Source organism: Oncorhynchus mykiss, chromosome 12 (genome assembly GCF_057628025.1).
Source record: "Oncorhynchus mykiss isolate SJ-2025 chromosome 12, ASM5762802v1, whole genome shotgun sequence".
Lineage (NCBI taxonomy): Eukaryota > Metazoa > Chordata > Actinopteri > Salmoniformes > Salmonidae > Oncorhynchus > Oncorhynchus mykiss.
In genome coordinates this window covers 64,522,557-64,542,459 of record NC_143033.1, presented here as the reverse complement: position 1 = coordinate 64,542,459, position 19,903 = coordinate 64,522,557, and the positions used below count along the sequence as shown (strand labels likewise).

General features: G+C 43.8%; 1 protein-coding gene and 1 pseudogene across 3 annotated transcripts in view; one reads left to right on the top strand and one right to left on the bottom strand.

The window, feature by feature from the left end:
* The window catches only part of LOC110538925 (battenin-like), a 31,188-nt pseudogene extending 18,268 nt beyond the window's left edge, over positions 1-12,920 (bottom strand). The window contains exons 1-6 of the transcript XR_016484816.1: positions 12,764-12,920; positions 12,585-12,621; positions 8,292-8,388; positions 8,104-8,178; positions 7,177-7,256; positions 6,877-6,962 (exon numbers count right to left, since the gene is read on the bottom strand). The product of XR_016484816.1 is annotated as a battenin-like (transcript). The remainder of the gene's footprint in view (positions 1-6,876; positions 6,963-7,176; positions 7,257-8,103; positions 8,179-8,291; positions 8,389-12,584; positions 12,622-12,763) is intronic.
* LOC118937821 (battenin-like) overlaps positions 1-19,903 on the top strand; it is a 154,646-nt gene that overhangs the window by 58,674 nt on the left and 76,069 nt on the right. The gene's annotated exons all lie outside the window — the stretch shown is intronic.

The following is a 19,903-nucleotide window of genomic DNA, read 5'->3' as shown; positions in this document are numbered from 1 at the left end:
TCATAAAGTAAAGGATTCTGTGGTCTGATGAGACAAAGAATGTACTCTTTGGCCTGAATGCAAAGCACCATGTCTTGAGAAAAGGATATTTGAAATTGGATGACAACTTGTTCTTAACCAAGAAAGAATCATTTATAACTGACTTTTTCCAACATAACATAGGTTATGCAGATCCCCTTATTGTATGGGACGCTTTTAAAATGTTCCTTTAGAGGACATGCAATTCAACACTCATCTTTAAAAAAAATATCAATTTAGGTCAGGAGTTCATATTAACAAAGGAAATAGCAGGACTAACAGTACAGATAGATAGCAATAAAAACTGTACCATAGAGGCACAGAATATGTGGAAAATAAAAACAAATAGAGGAACTTATTCAAGGAAGATCAAGTGTAATATATTATAAAAAAATAAAGCGAACTGCTAAAAGCTTGGAACACCTGTATTTGGGGAGTTTCACCCATTTTTCTCTGCAGATCCCCTCAGGTTTAAGTCCGGGCTCTGGCTGGGCCAATCAAAGACATTCAGAAACTTGTCCTGAGGCCACTCCTGTGTTGTCTTAGCTGTGTGCTTAGGGTTGTTCTCCTGTTGGAAGGTGAACCTTCGCCCCAGTCTGAGGTCCTGAGAGCTCTGGAACAGGTTTTCATCAAGGATCGCTCTGTACTTTATTCCGTTAATCTTACCCTCAAACCTGACAAGACTCCCAACCCCTGCTGCTGAAAAACATCCCCACAGCATGATTCCTGCCACTATCACGCTTCAACGTAGGGATGGTGCCAGGTTTCATCTAGGTCACCTCCTTGACCAAGGCCCTTCTGTCCCGATTACTCAGTTTGGCTGGGCCGACAGCGCTAGGAAGATTCTTGGTGGATCTAAACTTCGTCCATTTTTTAATGATGGAAGACACTGTGTTCTTGGGGACCTTCAATGCTGCAGACATTTTATGGTACCCTTCCCCAGATCTTTTCCTTGACACAATACTGTTTCAGCGCTCTACGAACAATTCCTTTAACCTCAAGGCTTGGTTTTTGCTCTGACATACACTGTCAACTGTGGGACCTTATATAGAGTGTTGTGTGCGCCTTTCCAAATCATGTCCAAACAATTGTATTTACCACAGGTGGACTCCAATCAAATTCTAGAAATATATCAACGATGATCAACAGAAACAGGATGCACCTGAGCTCAATTTCTTGTCTCATAGCAAAGGGTCTGAATACTTATGTAGATAAGTTATCCGTTTTTAAGTTGAAATAAATGTGCTAAAATGTCTAAAAACCTGTTTTCGCTTTGTCAATATGGGGTGTTGTCTGTAGATTGCTGAGGATTTTAAAAAATGTATTTAATCAATTTTAGAATAAGGCTGTAACGTAACAAAATGTGGAAAAAGTCAAGGGGTCTGAATACCTACCGAAAACACACACACACACAGACACACACACACACACACACACTACCAGTCAAAAGTTGACACACCTACTCATTCCAGGGTTTTTATTTGAACTATTTTCTACATTGTAGAATAATAGTGAAGACATCAACACTATGAAATAACACACACATGGAATCACTTAGTAACCACAAGTGTTTAAAAAAAATTGAATCTTTAAAAATCTTTAAGTACCCACCCTTTGCCTTGACAGTTTTGCACACACTTGGCATTCTCTCAACCAGCTTCATGAGATAGTCACCTGGAATAAATTTCCATTAGCAGGTGTGCCTTGTTAAAAGTTCATTTGTGGAATTTATTTCCTTCTTAATGCGTTTGAGCCAATCAGTTGTGTTGTGACAAGGTAGGGGTGGTATACAGAAGATAGCCCTATTTGGTAAAAGACCACGTTCATATTATGGCAAGAACCGCTGAAATAAGCAAAGAGAAATGACAGTCCATTACTTTAAGACATGAAGGTCAGTCAACGTGGAAAATTTCAAGAACTTTGAAAGTTTCTTCAAGTGCCGCCACAGGAAAAGGAAGAAAGAGTTACCTCTGAATCAGGCCTTCATGGTCAAATTGCTGCAGAGAAACTACTACTAAAAGTCACCAATAAGAAGAGACTTGCTTGGGGCAAGAAACATGAGCAATCAACATTAGACTGGTGGAAATCTGTCCTTTGGTCTGATGAGTCCAAATGTGACATTTTTTGTTCCAACCGCCGTGTCTTTTTTCAGATGCAAAGTAGGTGAACGGATGAACTCCGCATGTGTGGTTCCCACCGTGAAGCACGGAGGAGGAGGTATGAGGGTGTGGGGTCCTTTGCTATTGACACTGTCTGTAATTAATTTCGAATTCAAGGCAGAACTAACCAGCATGGCTACCACAGCATTTAGCAGCGATACGCCATCCCATCTGGTTTGCACTTAATGGGACTATCATTTGTTTTTCAACAGGACAATGACCCAAAACACACCTCCAGTCTATGTAAGGGCTATTTGACCAAGGAGAGTGATGGAGTGCTGCATCAGATGACCTGGCCTCCACAATCACCCGACCTCAACCCAATTGACATGGGTTGGGATGAGTTGGACTGCAAGCAACCAACAAGTGCTCAGCATATATGGGAAATGCTTCAAGACTGTTGGAAAAGCATTCCAGGTGAAGCTGGTTGAGAGAATGCCAAGAGTGTGCAAAGCTGTCATCAAGGCAAAGGGTGGCTACTTTGAAGAATCTCAAATATAAAATATTTTGATTTGTATAACACGTTTTAAGTTACTACTTGATTTCATGTGTTATTTCATAGTTTTGATCTCTTCACTATTATTCTACAATGTAGAAAATAGGAAAAATAAAAACCCTTGAATGAGTAGGTGTGTCAAAACTTTTCACTGGTACTGTGTATGTATAAATGGGCTAGTTACAGTGGGGCAAAAAAGTATTTAGTCAGCCACCAATTGTGCAAGTTCTCCCACTTAAAAAGATGAGAGAGGCCTGTAATTTTCATCATAGGTACACTTCAACTATGACAGACAAAATGAGAAGAAAAAAATACAGAAAATCACATTGTAGGATTTTTAATACATTTATTTGCAAATTATGGTGGAAAATAAGTATTTGGTCACCTACAAACAAGCAAGATTTCTGGCTCTCACAGACCTGTAACTTCTTCTTTAAGAGGCTCCTCTGTCCTCCACTCGTTAACTGTATTAATGGCATCTGTTTGAACTTGTTATCAGTATAAAAGACACCTGTCCACAACCTCAAACAGTCACACTCCAAACTCCACTATGACCAAGACCAAAGAGCTGTCAAAGGACACCAGAAACAAAATTGTAGACCTGCACCAGGCGCTGCAGGATTTGAGTCCCTGGCGTCGTAGTGTGTTACTGATGGTAGGCTTTGTTACTTTGGTCCCAGCTCTCTGCAGGTCATTCACTAGGTCCCCCCGTGTGGTTCTGGGATTTTTGCTCACCGTTCTTGTGATCATTTTGACCCCACGGGGTGAGATCTTGCGTGGAGCCCCAGATCGAGGGAGATTATCAGTGGTCTTGTATGTCTTCCATTTCCTAATAATTGCTCCCACAGTTGATTTCTTCAAACCAAGCTGCTTACCTATTGCAGATGCAGTCTTCCCAGCCTGATGCAGGTCTACAATTTTGTTTCTGGTGTCCTTTGACAGCTCTTTGGTCTTGGCCATAGTGGAGTTTAGCGTGTGACTGTTTGAGGTTGTGGACAGGTTTAGATTTAGCTTTCCCTGACTTAGTCGCCATAATGATTGATATATATACAGCTAAATCTGCGCGTTTACCAAACAATGCAGTGCGTAATATGTGGTCTTGCAACACATAAACATGGCATATTGCTGTTTAGCTCAGCTCATTGGCTATCTACCCAGCTAGATTTCAAGACGATCAGTGGTCATTGGGTTAAAATACAGTCAATCAACGAAACAGCAGGCAAATCATTGGTGCACAATGATGTAATGACTTGTTGTCTTCAAATCAGTTTCTTTCAGTCAATACGTCCCGTGAAATGGCCCATCACGTTTGATTGTGTTACAAACAAACCAGTTGATTGCAGTGAAACCAAACATGACTGTAAAAGTCACGTTTTGTGTGGGTTATTTACCTGGAATGTGTCGTCGAAAATGGAATGAGACGGAATTCACGACACGGTTCACAAAATTTTATCAAACAAAAGATCATTCATTGTGTAACAATGAGCATTGGAATTGCAAACAGACGAAGATCGTCAAAGGTAAACAATTTATTTTAATGCAGTTTGTGATTATGTTACGCCTGTGCTGGTTAAAATGTTTTTTTTTTTATGGGGCTCTATGCTCAGATAATCGCATCGTATTCTTTCACAGTAAATCCTTTTTTAAATCTGACAACGCAGTTTGGATTAGCAAGATTCTAGGCTTTCGATACATGTGAGACACTTGTATTTTCATGAATGTTTAATATGACTATTTATCTACCGATCACCCTATGTTGTGGAATTTCAGCCTAGAGAGGTTAATATACACATGACTGAAAGGTTGCTGGATTGAAACCCTGAGCTGACAAGGAAAAACATGTGTCGTTCTGAACCACAAGGCAGTTAACCCACTGTTCCCAGGAACCACTGCTTTTAATCAGGGCAAGGTGACTGGAAACAGTGTAGCTATTCCCTCCGCAAGGCAATCAAACAAGCTAAGCGTCAGTAGAGACAAAGTAGAGTCGCAATTCAACGGCTCAGACACGAGAGGAATGTGGCAGGGTCTACAGTCAATCACGGACTACAAAAAGAAAACCAGCCCCGTCACATACCCCAATGTCTTGCTCCCAGACAAACTAAACAACTTCTTTGCTTGCTTTGAGGACAATACAGTGCCACCGACAGTGCCAATACAGTGCCACGCTACCAAAACCTGTGGACTCTCCTTCACCGCAGCCAATGTGAGTAAAACATTTAAACGTGTTAACACTCGCAAGGCTGCCGGCCAAGACGGCATCCCTAGGCACGTCCTCAAAGCATGCGCAGATCAGCTGGCTGGTGTGTTTACGGACATATTCAATCTCTCCCTATCCCAGTATGCTGTTCCCACATGCTTCAAGAGGGCCACCATTGTTCCTGTTCCCAAGAAAGCTAAGGTAACTGAGCTAAAAGACTATCGCCCCGTAGCACTCACTTCTGTCATCATTGAGAGACTGGTCAAGGATCATATCACCTCCACCCTACCTGACGCCATAGACCCACGCCAATTTGCTTACCGCCCCAATAGGTCCACAGACGACGCAATCGTAATCACACTGCCCAAACCCATTTGGACAAGAGGAATACCTATGTAAGAATGCTGTTCATCGACTACAGCTCAGCATTTCACACCATAGTACCCTCCAAACTCATCATTAAGCTCGAGACCCTGGGTCTCGACTCCGCCCTGTGCAACTGGATCCTGGACTTTGACGTGCCGCTCCTAGGTGTTGAGGGTAGGAAACAACATCTCCACCCCGCTGATCCTCAACACTGGGGCCCAACAAGGGTGCGTTTTCAGCCCTCTCCTGTACTCCCTGTTCACCCATGACTGCATGGCCATGCACGCCTCCAACTTAATCATCAAGTTTGCAGACGACACTACAGTGGTAGTCTTGATTACCAACCATGACACGACTGCCTACAGGGAGGAGGTGAGGGCCCTTGGAGTGTGGTGTCAGGAAAATAACCTCACACTCAACAAAACAAAGGAGATGATCGTGGACTTCAGGAAACAGCAGAGGGATCACCCCCCTACCAACATTGACGGGACAGTAGCGGAGAAAGTGGAAAGTTTTAAGTTACAGGGGGGAACACATCATGGACAAACTGAAATGGTACACCCACACAGACAGTGTAGTGAAGAAGGCGCAACAGCGCCTCTTCAATCTCAGGAGGCTGAAGAAATTTGGCCTGGTCACCAAAAACACTCAAACTTTTACAGACGCACAATCGAGAGCATCCTGTCGGCCTGTATCACTGCCTGGTACGGCAACTGCTCCGCCCACAACCGCAAGGCTCTCCAGAGGGTAGTGAGGTCTGCACAACGCATCACCGGGAGCAAACTACCTGCCCTCCAAGACACCTACACCACCCGATGTCACAGGAAGGCGAACAAGATCATCAAGGACAACAACCACCCGAGCCACTGCCTGTTCACCCCGCTATCATCCAGAAGGCGAGGTCAGTACAGGTGCATCAAAGCGGGGACCGAGAGACTGAAAAACAGCTTCTATCACAAGGCCATCAGAATGTTAAACAGCCATCACTAACAATGAGTGGCTACTGACTTAAATCTCTAGCCACTTAAATAATACAAAAAATTAGATGTAATAAATGTATCACTAGTCACTTTAAACAATGTTTTCATACCCTGAATTACTCAGCTCATATGTATATACTGTACTCTATACCATCTACTGCATCTTGCCTATGCTGTTCAGCCATCGCTCATCCATATATTTATATGTACATATTCTTATTAATTACTTTACACTTGTGTGTATAAGGTAGTTGTTGTGAAATTGTTAGATTACTTGTTAGATTCTACTGCATGGTCAGAACTAGAAGCACAAGCATTTCTCTACACTCGCATTAACATCTGCTAACCGTGTGTATGTGACCACAAAATTGTATTTGATTTAGGCTGTCATTGTAAATAAGAATTTGTTCTTAACTGACTTGCCTAGTTAAATAGACGTTAAATAAAAATGATTAATTAATCAGCTAAATCAGCTATTAACAGAACTGCTGACTGGCTGATAGATGCGTCCCCATGGTTACCATATCAGCGAGATAGTGTCTGGTTTCAGGGGAAATGTCAGAGCTGCAATGTTCTAGGAATTAAAATAGTGATCAATGATCATATCTCAAACGTTTCCATCCCCATTCACAAACATAGGCCTAAACACACACACATTACCCAAAACGCTTATCCACATGGTAGAAGAGAAGGACACCACAAGGAAGCTTGCAATCGCTGTTGCAACGCATACCAACACTCGGAAACTGTGGACAAAAACACAACCTCCAAATTGACATGTGCACTCAAATTGGCAAACATTTGCAAACTCAAACAAACTGGTAATGCAGGATAATATTGTTTCTGTATTATGTTATGATTAGCAAAAGCTAAGATACGGCCATTGACAACATTCTTACATTTACTGTAAGAAAAAGTATTCAAAGACAACTGGGAAAGCACCATCTGTCCTTCTCTTACCCATAAGGGAGATTGTGGACGAAGAATGGAAAAGAAAACTTGATCATGAGAGTGGGAAGAATATCAGCCAACAAAACAGCCTTGGAGAGGGGGACAGAGAAGTCACACACATGTTAACCAGGCAGGATCAGGCTGGTCACATACATTTTTACATACTGCTTTACTCATTTCATATGTATATACACTGGATTATAGTCAATGCCACTCCGACATTGCTCGTCCTAATATTTACAGTGCCTTGCGAAAGTATTTGGCCCCCTTGAACTTCGCGACCTTTTGCCACATTTCAGGCTTCAAACATAAAGATATAAAACTGTATTTTTTTTGTGAAGAATCAACAACAAGTGGGACACAATCATGAAGTGGAGACTATCACATCTATCTGAGACTATCACAGTGCAGGTGCATTTATACGGAGACTTGATTACACACAGGTGGATTGTATTTATCATCATTAGTAATTTAGGTCAACATTGGATCATTCAGAGATCCTCACTGAACTTCTGGAGAGAGTTTGCTGCACTGAAAGTAAAGGGGCTGAATAATTTTGCACGCCCAATTTTTCAGTTTTTGATTTGTTAAAAAAGTTTGAAATATCCAATAAATGTCGTTCCACTTCATGATTGTGTCCCACTTGTTGTTGATTCTTCACAAAAAAATACAGTTTTATATCTTTATGTTTGAAGCCTGAAATGTGGCAAAAGGTCGCAAAGTTCAAGGGGGCCGAATACTTTCGCAAGGCACTGTATATATTTCTTAACTCCATTATTTTCCTTTAGATTTGTGTGTATTGTTGTAAATCGTAAAATATTTCTGCACTATTGGAGCTAGGAACACGAGAATTTCGCTACACCCGCAATAACATCTGCTGAATAAAATAACATTTGATCACACACACTTTCACAGCTGCAGTGCATCTCTATTTACCGCGGTAGAAACAGGGCTGCAGTCGTAACGACTTCTTTTTCCACCTTCAACGTCCAATGCAACTGTGGATGGGTTCTGAAGAAGGAGGACAAGGAGAGAGAATGAAAGAATATTGCCAATATAGTACTTTGATACTAACAACAGATACAAATGCTATGGTGATACAGCATTCTACAACCCATTCTTACTGGCGATGTGGAGTTGTGAGACCCTTGTTGTTTTAAGATGTCATGGGCTGCACTCAGCATCACCACGTACGCAAAGTTATTGCACAACCCCAGCAACCTGAAGACAAGGGTCAGGAGGAAAGGTGGGAGACACAATGTTGAATTTCAAATCATTCATTTCTATTGCCTGCATTTCAGAACATTCAGTGCAGGGGGGGGGTGGGGCATGCAGAGATGATGATAAGTATCAGTGGGCCAATAAATGATCGCAAGTTCACTGAGGCTACGCAATGGTGTTGTAAGGCAAACTGAGGATAAGATGTAGCCAGCCTTCCTATGTAGATTAAGACACCGTGAAGCCATTGCAAGACATGGCTTGGAAAACGTACCTCAATCTAGGTATGACAATTGCGTTGTACTTCGAATTGTCCCAACTGCTACACCGAGTAGAAGGAACAACTGCTAGTTTTTGTCCTCATGCTAGCTAGCAGAAGCCACAGCAGCCATTTTAGAATTCCATAATGGCTGCTGTGGCTACATACATACTTATTGCTGGGGCCAGACAGAATCTACAAGGATTAGTTTAGTCAGTCTTTACAACATATAGTGCCTTCAGAAAGTATTCACACCCCTGGACTTTTTCCACATTTTGTTGTGTTACAAAGTGGGATTAAAATGTATTTAATTGTCCTTTTTGTCAACAATATAGACAAAGTATTATGTAATGTCAAAGTGGGGGACACACAGACTAATGTGGCGGCAGGGTAGCCTAGTGGTTAGCGCATTGGACTAGTAACCGGAAGGTTGCAAGTTCAAGCCCCATAGCTGACAAGGTACAAATCTGTCGTACTGCCCCTGAACAGGCAGTTAACCCACTGTTCCTAGGCCGTCATTGAAATTAAGAATTTGTTCTTAACTGACTTGCCTGGTTAAATTTTTTTTTTTTTTAAACACTCATATAAACTACCCTACCAAAAGTATATGGACACCTGCTCGTCGAACATCTCATTCCAAAATCATGGGCATTAATATGGAGCTGCGGGGACTTGCTTCCATTCATCTGTGACGACCCTCCCACTCTGTCTGCCGTATTCTCTCTTTGCGCTCGTTTTCCTTATTAGGATGCCGGTGGGCGGATTTGGGAGGTTCATCAGCTACATGGGAAACACCTGGGCCCGGTGTGTCCCAGGATAAATACACCACTTCCCCATTCATGAAGGAGACTCTCTCCATGCAGACACCTTTCTAGATTTTGTTGTGTTTCTTGGTGGCCTTTTGGTTGTTTGCTTTAGCACCTTTCAACACCCTGCATTATCACATTCATGCATGTAAAACACTCACTTACACTACTGATTACACACACCATTGTATATTGTACCTAGTTACTTATTTAATAAATATATGTTTTGTCACTCCTTATCTCCACGTTGTCTCCCTTTTGTTACGGGCTTTGAGCCGGTTCGTGACACAGTCACAAGAGCATTAGTGAGGTCGGGTACTGATGTTGGGTGAATAGGCCTGGCTCGCAGTCGGCGTTCCAATTCATCCCAAAGGTATTCGATGGGGTTGAAGTCAAGACTGTGCAGGCCAGACAAGATCTTCCGCACCGATCGACAAACCATTTCCCTATGGGACCTCACTTTGCACATGGGGGCATTGTCATGCTGAAACTGTTATCACAAAGTTGGAAGCGTAGAACGTATGCTGTGATAAGATTTCCCTCCATTGGAACTAAGGGGCCTAGACCGAACCTTTAAAAATAGCCATAAAACCATTATTCCTCCTCCACCAAACTTTACAGTTTGCACTATGCAATGGGGCAGGTAGCGTTCTCTAGGCATCCGCCAAACCCAGAGTTGTCCGTCGGACTGCCAGATGGTCAAGTGTGATTCATCACTCCAGAGTCCAATGGCGGTGAGCTTTACACCACTCCAGCTGACGCTTGGCATTGCGCAAGGTGATCTTAGGCTGGCCATGGAAACCTATTTCATGAAGCTCCCGACGAACTGATGTAGCTTCCAGAGGCAGGTTGGAACTCGCACTTGGCGGTTCCGTTCTGTGAGCTTGTGGCCTACCACTTCGCAGCTTAGCCGTTGTTGCTCCTAGATGTTTGCAATTCACAATAACAGCACTTACAGTTGACCGGGGCAGCTCTAGCAAGACAGAAATTTGACAAACTGACTTGTTGGAAAGGTGGAATCCTATGACGGTGCCATGTTGAAAGTCACTGAGCTCTTCAGTAAAACCATTATACTGCAAATCTTTGTCTATGGAGATTGCATAGTAGTGTGTTTTATTTTATACATCTGTCAGCAACGGGTGTGGCTGAAATAGCCAAATCCACTAATTTGAAGGAGTGTCAAAATACTTTTTTTTATTTCCGGTTAAGTCTAAGAGCTTTCCAAATCTGGATTGTGCAACATTTGCCCATTTTGTTTTCCAAAATTCTTCAAGCTCTGTCAAATTGGTTGTTGATCATTGTTAGACATCCATTTTCAGGTCTTGCCATAGATTTTCCTGAAACTGCCCAGTCCTTAATGATTACAAGCATACCCATAACATGATGCAGCCACTATGCTTGAAAAATATGTATTGGATTTGCCCCAAACATAACACTTTGTTTTATCAACAAAAAGTGAATTGCTTTGCCACATTTTTTGCAGTATTACTTTAGTGCCTTGTTGCAAACAGAATGCATGATTTGGAACATTTGTATTCTTTACAGGCTTCCTTATTTTTACTCTGTCAATTAGGTTAGTTGTGGATTAACTACAATGTTGTTGATCCATCCTCAGTTGTCTCCAATCACAGCCATTAAACTAACTGCTTTTAAGTTACCATTGGCCTCATGGTGAAACCCCTGAGCGGGTTCCTTCCTCTCCGGCAAATGAGTTAGGAAGGATGCCTGTATCGTTGTAATGACTGGATGTATTGATCCACCATCCAAAGTGTAATTAATAACTTCAACATATTGAATGGATGCTTTTTTTTTACCCATCTAAGAATAGGTGCCCTTCCTTGAAAGGCATTGGAAAACCTCCCTGGTCTTCGTAGTTGAATCTGTGTTTGAAATTCACTGCTCAACTGAGGGATCTTACAATTATCTGTATGTGTCAGGTACAGAGATGAGGTAGTCATAAAAAATGTTAAACACTATTGCACACAATGAGTCCATGCAACTTATTATGCGACTTGTTAAGCAAATTTTTACTCCTGAAATGATTTAGGCTTGCCATAACAAAGAGGTTGAATACGTATTGACTCAACACAATTCAGCTTTTCATTTTTAATTACATTTGTTCAATTTTTTTTTGAAAACATAGCACTTTGGAGGTGCTCATGAGTGGCGCAGAGGTGTCACGACCGACCCTGGTTCGATCCCAGGCTGTACCACAACCGGCCGTGATCGGGAGTCCCATAGGGCGGCGCACAATTGGCCCAGCGTCGTCCGGGTTAGGGGAGGGTTTGGCCGGCATTGTAAATAAGAATTTGTTCTTAACTGACTTGCCTAGTTAAATAAAGGTTAAATACAATTATGGGGTGTTGTGTGTAGGCCAGTGACAACAAATCCCAAATGAATCCCTTTTAAATTCAGTCTGTAAGAACAAAATGGGGAAAAAGCCAAGGGGTGTGAATACTTTCTGAAGGCCCTGCAGCTTGCCTGCCCTATTCCATCGAGTACTTAACATGCGCACCAATTATTCAATATTCAACTGATTATGGCGTAAGGCCGGCGAGTATGGAAGTCGTCATGTAAACACCTTACTCTGTTTATCTATATCGGCGTAAGGTCATAATCGACGTAAACATACGCTGATTAAAACACTTGGTTTTATGAGCAATCTTTCGAATTATTAGCACATATTAACAGTTTAATCGGCGATACACTGGTGCATTTGCGCGAGTGAAGTGAGTTAGGAAAAACATATATATGCATCTTATAAATAGTTTTTACATACAAACTTCATACAGTGTGTCCGAAATCCGAATCAAATAGTCTAAGCAAAAACAACATGGTCACTGTGGTAGAATGTTTCTTGATTGGCGACTTTCTGCATTTATCAAAAGTCCCATCAGCAGCCTGATTTCACGTGTCGAAGCATGTAAACACATTTTAAACAAACTATTGTATTAACCTGACTATCCACAGTAATCGCAAGATTGTGAGCATGTAACCGTGTTCACTGTAGCTAGCTAAATAGGTTTGATTCAAATAACGTTACATTTAAAGAAATGAAACACTGGTAGCTAGGTTCGTTTCTGATTTCACATCACATTCACCACAGTAGAACATAATCCCAAAACTAAATTTACCAAAAACCAGTCCAATTTCTCCAGCGCGAGCTACGACCTACAGACAGTAGAGAGACATGGTGTTAACAAAATAACCAAATTAAATATAAATAGTGAAATAGCCTACTAGCTAGCCATCCACACAGCAGTGTGATCTGTCTGATCGGTGAGACAAATCATAAGTGTGACACACGATTTACCTTCACTGTCAGATGGCATATCTGGGTCTGCATTGACACTGACTGCTTGGTCAATGATTAAAAACAAATTAAATCGATTATTAAACAGCAGCTACATAAACAGCTATCTAACGTTATTCTTACACAGCTGTCCGTTTAGCTAGCAATCTAGCTAGCTACTTCCTCAATGTTATCTTGTGGTGTTCCGCAAATTTCCATACGTCACAGATTTGACAGCATGTTTTACAGAACTTCGGGCAGACATGAAAATGTTATAGCTAACTGACTAGTATAAAACATTTTTCTTATCGCTTTAATTTTGGTTCATAGGTGTTTGCGACATTGCAACTTCGGACCGATTCAAGCAAACAACAAACATCGCGTGTAGCAGCAAAATATCCCCCCCTTGAATTTTTTAAATTTTTTAAAATAATTTATTACCTTCAATACCATTCATTCTTTACAACTCATAATTTTCATACATACTCCAATAATGGTATTTTAATTTAACTAAACAAAACAAAGCAAAAACCCCAAACAAAACATCAGGGGAGCATCTTCCCTCCCCGTCATCCTACAAACTACCTTTCCCTATCTCCCCGTCCCTAATCTATCCCCTTACAAATCTAAATGACACCCAGCCCTAAATCCCCCTTCCACCTCTCCCGAGCAGCATGCTGCCCCCACTTCCTCTCCTCCCTCTTCATCCTCCCCCTCAAATCTCCTTCCACTCTCCTCACTATCCCTTCCACCCCCCAATCTCTCCCTGTCTTCACCATGTTCTGCCTGGCTTCCCACAGAAGCCAGAGCAGAAACCTGTCCCTATCCGTCCCTCTCGCTCTCCCTACACCTCTCTCTAACCTGGCCCACGTCAATACAAAATCCCCCCTTACCAAACGTAACAACACCCGTGCCCTAGCCCATACTACTCCGGCAAAGGCACAGTCCCAAAAGACATGGCGCACAGTCTCCTCCCTGCCACAAGAGGATCTTGGACAGGTGGGGGATTGCACCAAACTATGCTGGTACATGATGGAACGTACCAACCAATTCAGGTCCTTGAGCCTGTTGTCCAGACTACTGCCGAGATGCCCACTACAGGCGCCGGACTCCCTGCCTGTCTGACCTCCTCGTACAGGTGCCTGTGATCTAAACCTACTCGGGCAACTTCAACCTCAGGGTGCGCACGCAGCCACTTGGCCGCATGACCAAAGTGCCATGGCAGCTGTTCCGCCCGAGGACCCGTGTTAGACCACACCATTACGCTTCTCGCCTGATACGAGAAGAACACACGCAGGAGGTAACCGGATGGGTGTATCACTGGATGAGCAAGCTCCGTTAACAAGAAAGAAACAAAAATTGCGTCCAGCTTGAGGGGGAGATGTGGTACCCCCCTACCTCCCTCCCCGATGGGACAGAACATGCGTGCCCTGGCGACCCACTCGTACCTGCCACTCCACATGAACTGAAACACAAGCCTCACTAGAGGCCTCCTTAGACAAGCCGGCAATGGGTAGATGTACGCCAAATACAAAAGAGACGGCAACACATTCACCTTTAGGACCAGGACTTTGCCTATAAAAGACAAATACCTAGCCTTCCACATTGCTAGCTTCCTCTGTACCACTGCGATACGCATGTTCCAGTTTAGCGTCGCTGAGCCGGAGGTTTCAAAATGGACCCCGAGAATCCTCAGGGCCCCCTCACAGAGAGATAACCCCCCTGGGCACATCCGTTCTACCACGCCATCTTCCGAAAAACTTGACGGAAGACTTTGCGTGGTTCAGAACCGCTCCCGACGCTTGGGTGAAATCCCCAAAGATGGCAAGGGACCTTGTCAGGCACGAGTCCTTGCACAGCAGCAAGGAAGTGTCGTCGGCGTACTGCGTCATCTTAACACGCAGCCCACCACTTCCAGGGATCAACAAGCCTTCCACCCCTGTGTCTGCCCTAATGGCAGCCCCCAGAGTTTCCATGTACAGAACGAAGAGGAGAGCCGAGAGTGGGCACCCCTGCCTGACCCCAGACGAGAGGTCAAAAACGTCATCCAAGTGACTATTTACACTAACTCGGCACCCCGCTCCGACATATAATGTACGGATCCATCCTATGAACTTCTCCCCAAATCCTAATCGACTTAACACTCTGAATAAAAAGGATCTATTCACGCAATCAAAGGCTTTCTGATCTAGCGCTGCTACCATTAAAGGCAGTCCTCTATCTTCAACCCAAGCGATGGAGTCCCTGATTAACTGTAGGTTCCATCTAATAGAGCGGCCCTCTACCCCGCATGTCTGATCCTCATGGACGACGTAGGGAAGGGCTGTGCGCAACCGGTCTGCTAAAGTAGTTTGCAAGTAGCTGGTAATCTACACACAGCATGGTCAATGGCCGCCAGTTACCAAGTTCTGTTACTTCCCCCTTCTTATATAAAAGTGACAGCACACCAACAGCCATTGATCCCCCCGGGACCCCCGTCTCAAGGATGGCCTTCAAGACTTCGAGGACCACTGGTCCAAGTATACCCCAAAACTTTAGAAAAAACTCAGCCGGCAGCCCATTAATTCCAGGCACCTTCCCTTTTCCCATCCTCCAAAGAGCGCTCTCAACCTCTTCTAGTGAGATCTGGGCCTCCATCACTTCTCTAATGTCCTCCGGCAACCGCCTGGACAAGTGTTCTAAAAACACATTTCCCTGCTCTACATCTATTTCCCTTTCCTTAAATAAACCTTGGAAATGATCAGTTGTCACCCTGACCATTTCCTCTGGTTTTCTAACTATACTACCATTTTCTTCCCTAACGCCATGCATTACCTTCCTACTCTGTCTGGCCCTAACCGACTTAAAGAACATAGCAGAACAAGTCTCATTGTGTTCTAGAAAGCCACTATGCGCACGCTCCAGGAAAGCTCGAGCCTTTCGCTCCTGCAACTCCCTGAGCTGCGCCTTTAGGGTTGCGGATCTCTGCCAGTCAAACGACCCACCGAGGTTGCCTGCCTCGGACTCGAGTTCAATTAACCTTTGGATACGATCCACCTCCCTCCTCTCCTCCCTTTTTTTCCTCTTGCAATACCCTATTATAAAAGCCCTAATCCTCACCTTAACAAATTCCCACCACTCTAACACCCCCTCGCACATGGACCTGAGGCCTTCAAGCCTCCAAAAGAAACCAAAAAAAACGTCAACAAAAGCCTGCTCCTCCAGCACATTTTCGGAGTAGTGTGCAGGCCACCATCAACTAGATCATGGCAAGCCATTAACCCAGTGATGGCACCTGCACTGCTATCCCCCCTATTCCTAAATCTGTATTAAAATCTCCCCCTATCACTAATTTCCTATTTGTGACACACAGGGGCGCCAGACAGTCCACTATCTCCCTCCTGCCTGCCACCACCTGTGGCCCATACACCACCACTAATCTAAATTTACAATCCCTTATCGTGACATCCACCCCCATAACCCTCCCCTGCATCACCACAAAAGAACCCTCCACTTTTACCTCCCTGTGCCCACACAAAATCCCTACCCCCGATGAGTGCACCCCCCCAACACCCCAAACCGACTCCCCCTTGTCCCACTCCCTCTTAAACCTACTAACATCCCCTCCATCCCTCAGGTGAACCTCCTGTAAAAAACACAAATCAAACCCCACACCCTCCAAATAACTAAATACCTTAAACCCCTTACATTTAAACTAACAAAAGTAAAATTAGACCCCATGAAAGAATAAAATAAAAACATGTAATACACTCAAATACTAAACCCAAACAGAAAAAAAAACAAAAACAGGAGACTCACCCGATGCTCCCCTGCTCCATATCTGCCTGTGATAACACCATCCGTACTCCCAACGTCCCCCCCTCTTCCTCCATCTCACCAACCCAGGATGCAGGAATAGTGTTTGGCTCCAGGGTGCCCTGCACCCTGGGTCTACCCCCACACTCCTCCCCCTCCCCAGCGCTGCAGCTGGTTTGGAAAAAAATAGGGGAGTCCCCAAACAAAAAACTCCCCACCTCCTCCTGCACCCAGTCCTGAGTCTTGTTAGGTTTGTCCCCACCCAACAGAAGTTGAGGGCCTGGGGAAACCAGCAGCAACCCAGAGGTTTCTCCCACCCCCATCACTCTCTTGGCCATCCCCTCCCTCTCACTGTCGGCCAATCGCACCCTCCTCTTCATTCTCTTCTTTGGTGATGGCGGCAGTGGAGAGATACCACCCTCCCCCCCACCAGCTCCTCCACCATACCCCTCATCTCTTCCACCAGGGCACTTTCCCCCCACTCCACTTGCTCTTCCACCGTCTCCTTCTCCACCACCCCTCCCTCGCTTTCTTCTCTCTCATGCTCCTCCACTTGCTTGCCTTCTTCCGCCGCTTTCTTCCGCCGCTTTCACACCCGTGGCACGCCTTAGGCTCGTCACAATCTTTCGCCTCGTGCTCCCCAGATCCACAAAATCTGCATTTTCTTGCGCTGCACGAGGCGAAGATGTGGCCATAGGCCATACAGCGCCTGCAAAATGGAGACTGACGTGCATAAAACAACGTCCCCCTGTCAGCCCCCAGGGAGAACATAGCAGGAGGATGGAGGTAGCCACCATGTCCCTTTGGGTCCTCCCTGAGGAGGGCCTGGAAGCCTCTCCTCCCATTCCAAAACCCAAGGGAGTTTTTGAGGTGCCTTGCTGAGGAGACGTTATCCATGTATCTCCCCAGAAAGGCCCTCACCTCTTCGTCCTTAACGTATGGGTTGTAAATGTTGACAGTTACAACCCTAAAGTTGTTCCTCGCCAGGCTTGTTATTTCATAGTGGCTCATCGGCCTCTCACCTCCCACTGCTCTTGCCCTTCTCAGGATATCATCGTGTTTCTCCTCTGTATGCAAAACACGTCCTTCACCGTCAGCTTTAGAATCGCCATTAAAATTGTCTTTACAAAAGTTTCCCGTCCTAAAGGCTCAACCTCTTTTCCTTCCAAGCAAACCGAATCGTGTTAGCCAGCCCAATCCCAGGGACCGACCGTGTTGATGGATTTTGCACCATCTCCACAAGGGGAATGGCGCACCCGGCTCACATTCTCTTCCAAAACAAGGAAAAAAGAAAATCCAAAGTGACCGAGAAACTGAAGCTAAATATATAGTGCAGACACAGGCAACTAACACATAGACAATAACCCACCAACAAACATCGTGTGTAGCAGCGAAATATCCCCCCCTTGAAAATACTACAGCGCACTGCTGGTTCCACATATTGCAAGTGGAGTACCACAGTATGATTCATAATACTCATAAAACCTAGAGGTCAAACAAGGAAATGGTTCCAATCGTTTTTCCACAATTAATTTTTCCATAGGGAATTTTAAAACACTTAAAATAAGGGCTACATTTTGTATAGACTTACCCTGACATGACGTTTTGATAACCATGCATATCTCTCTAGGCCAAGGTTACTTTTTTTGACAAAAAACTTCTCAGCTGCAGATGTAATGATGTCCAGCTTCTTGGACACTTGTGCAATATAATTAATAACTGTGGCTATACAGTTGAAGACAGAAGTTCACATACACCTTAGCCAAATACATTTAAACTCAGAGAATTTTTACTAGGATTAAATGTCAGGAATTGTGAAAAACTGTCTTAGGTCAGTTAGGACCACCACTGTATTTTAAGAATGTGAAATGTCAGAATAATAGTAGAGAGAATGATGTATTTCAGCTTTTATTTAGTTCATCACATTCCCAGTTCGTCAGAGGTTTACATACACTCAATTAGTATTTGGTAGCATTGCCTTTAAATTGTTTAACTTGGGTCAAACGTTTCGGGTAGCCTTCCACAACCTTCACAGTTGGGTGAATTTTGGCCCATTCCTCCTGACAGAGCTGGTGTATCTGAGTCAGGTTTGTAGGCCTCCTTGCTCGCACACGCTTTTTCATTTCTGCTCACAAATCTTCTATAGGATTGAGGTCAGGGCTTTGTGATGGCCACTCCAATACCTCAACTTTGTTGTCCTTAAGCCATTTTGCTTTCGAAGTATGCTTGGGGTCATCGTCCATTTGGAAGACCCATTTGCGACCAAGCTTTAACTTCCTGACTGATGTCTTGAGATGTTGCTTCAATATATCCACATCATTTTCCTACCGCATGATGCCATCTATTTTGTGAAGTGCACCAGTCCCTCCTGCAACATAGCACCCCCACAACATGATGCTGCCACCCCCGTGCTTCACGGTTTGGAAGATTTGGATGGTGTTCTACGGCTTACAAGCCTACCTCCTTTTTCCTCCAAACATAACGATGGTCATTATGGCCAAACAATACTATTTTTGTTTCATCAGACCAGAGGACATTTCTCCTAAAAGTACGATCCCCATGTGCAGTTGCAAACCGTAGTCTGGCTTTTTTATGGCGGTTTTGGAGCAGTGGTTTCTTCCTTGCTGAGCGGCCTTTAAGGTTATGTCGATATAGGACTCGTTTAACTATGGATGTAGATACTTTTGAACCCGTTTCCTCCAGCATCTCCACAAGGTACTTTGCTGTTGTTCTGGGAATGATTTGCACTTTTCACAACAAAGTACTTTCATCTCTAGGAGACAGAACGAGTCTCCTTCCTGAGCGGTATGACGGCTGCATGGTCCCATGGTGTTTATACTTGTGTACCATTGTTTGTACAGATGAACGTGGTACCTTCAGGCATTTGGAAATTGGTCGCAAGGATGAACCAGACTGGTAGAGGTCTACAATAATTTTTCTGAGGTCTTGGCTGATTTCTCTTGATTTTCCAGTGATGTCAAGAAAAGAGGCACTGCGTTTGAAGGTAGGCCTTGAAATACATCCACAGATACACCTACAATTGACTCGAATGATGTCAATTAGCCTATCAGAAGCATCTAAATCCATGACATCATTATCTGGAATGTTCCAAGCTGTTTAAAGGCACAATCAACTTAGTGTAGGTAAACTTCTGACCCACTGGAATTGTGATAGTGACCGATAAGTGAAATAATCTGTCTGAAAACAATTGTTGGAAAAATTACTTGTGTCATGCACAAAGTAGATTTCCTAACCGACTTGCCAAAACTATAGTTTGTTAACAAGAAATTTGTGGAGTGGTTGAAAAACGAGTTTTAACCAGTTGCATCTCTAGGGGCGCTATTTCATTTTTGGATAAAAAACGTT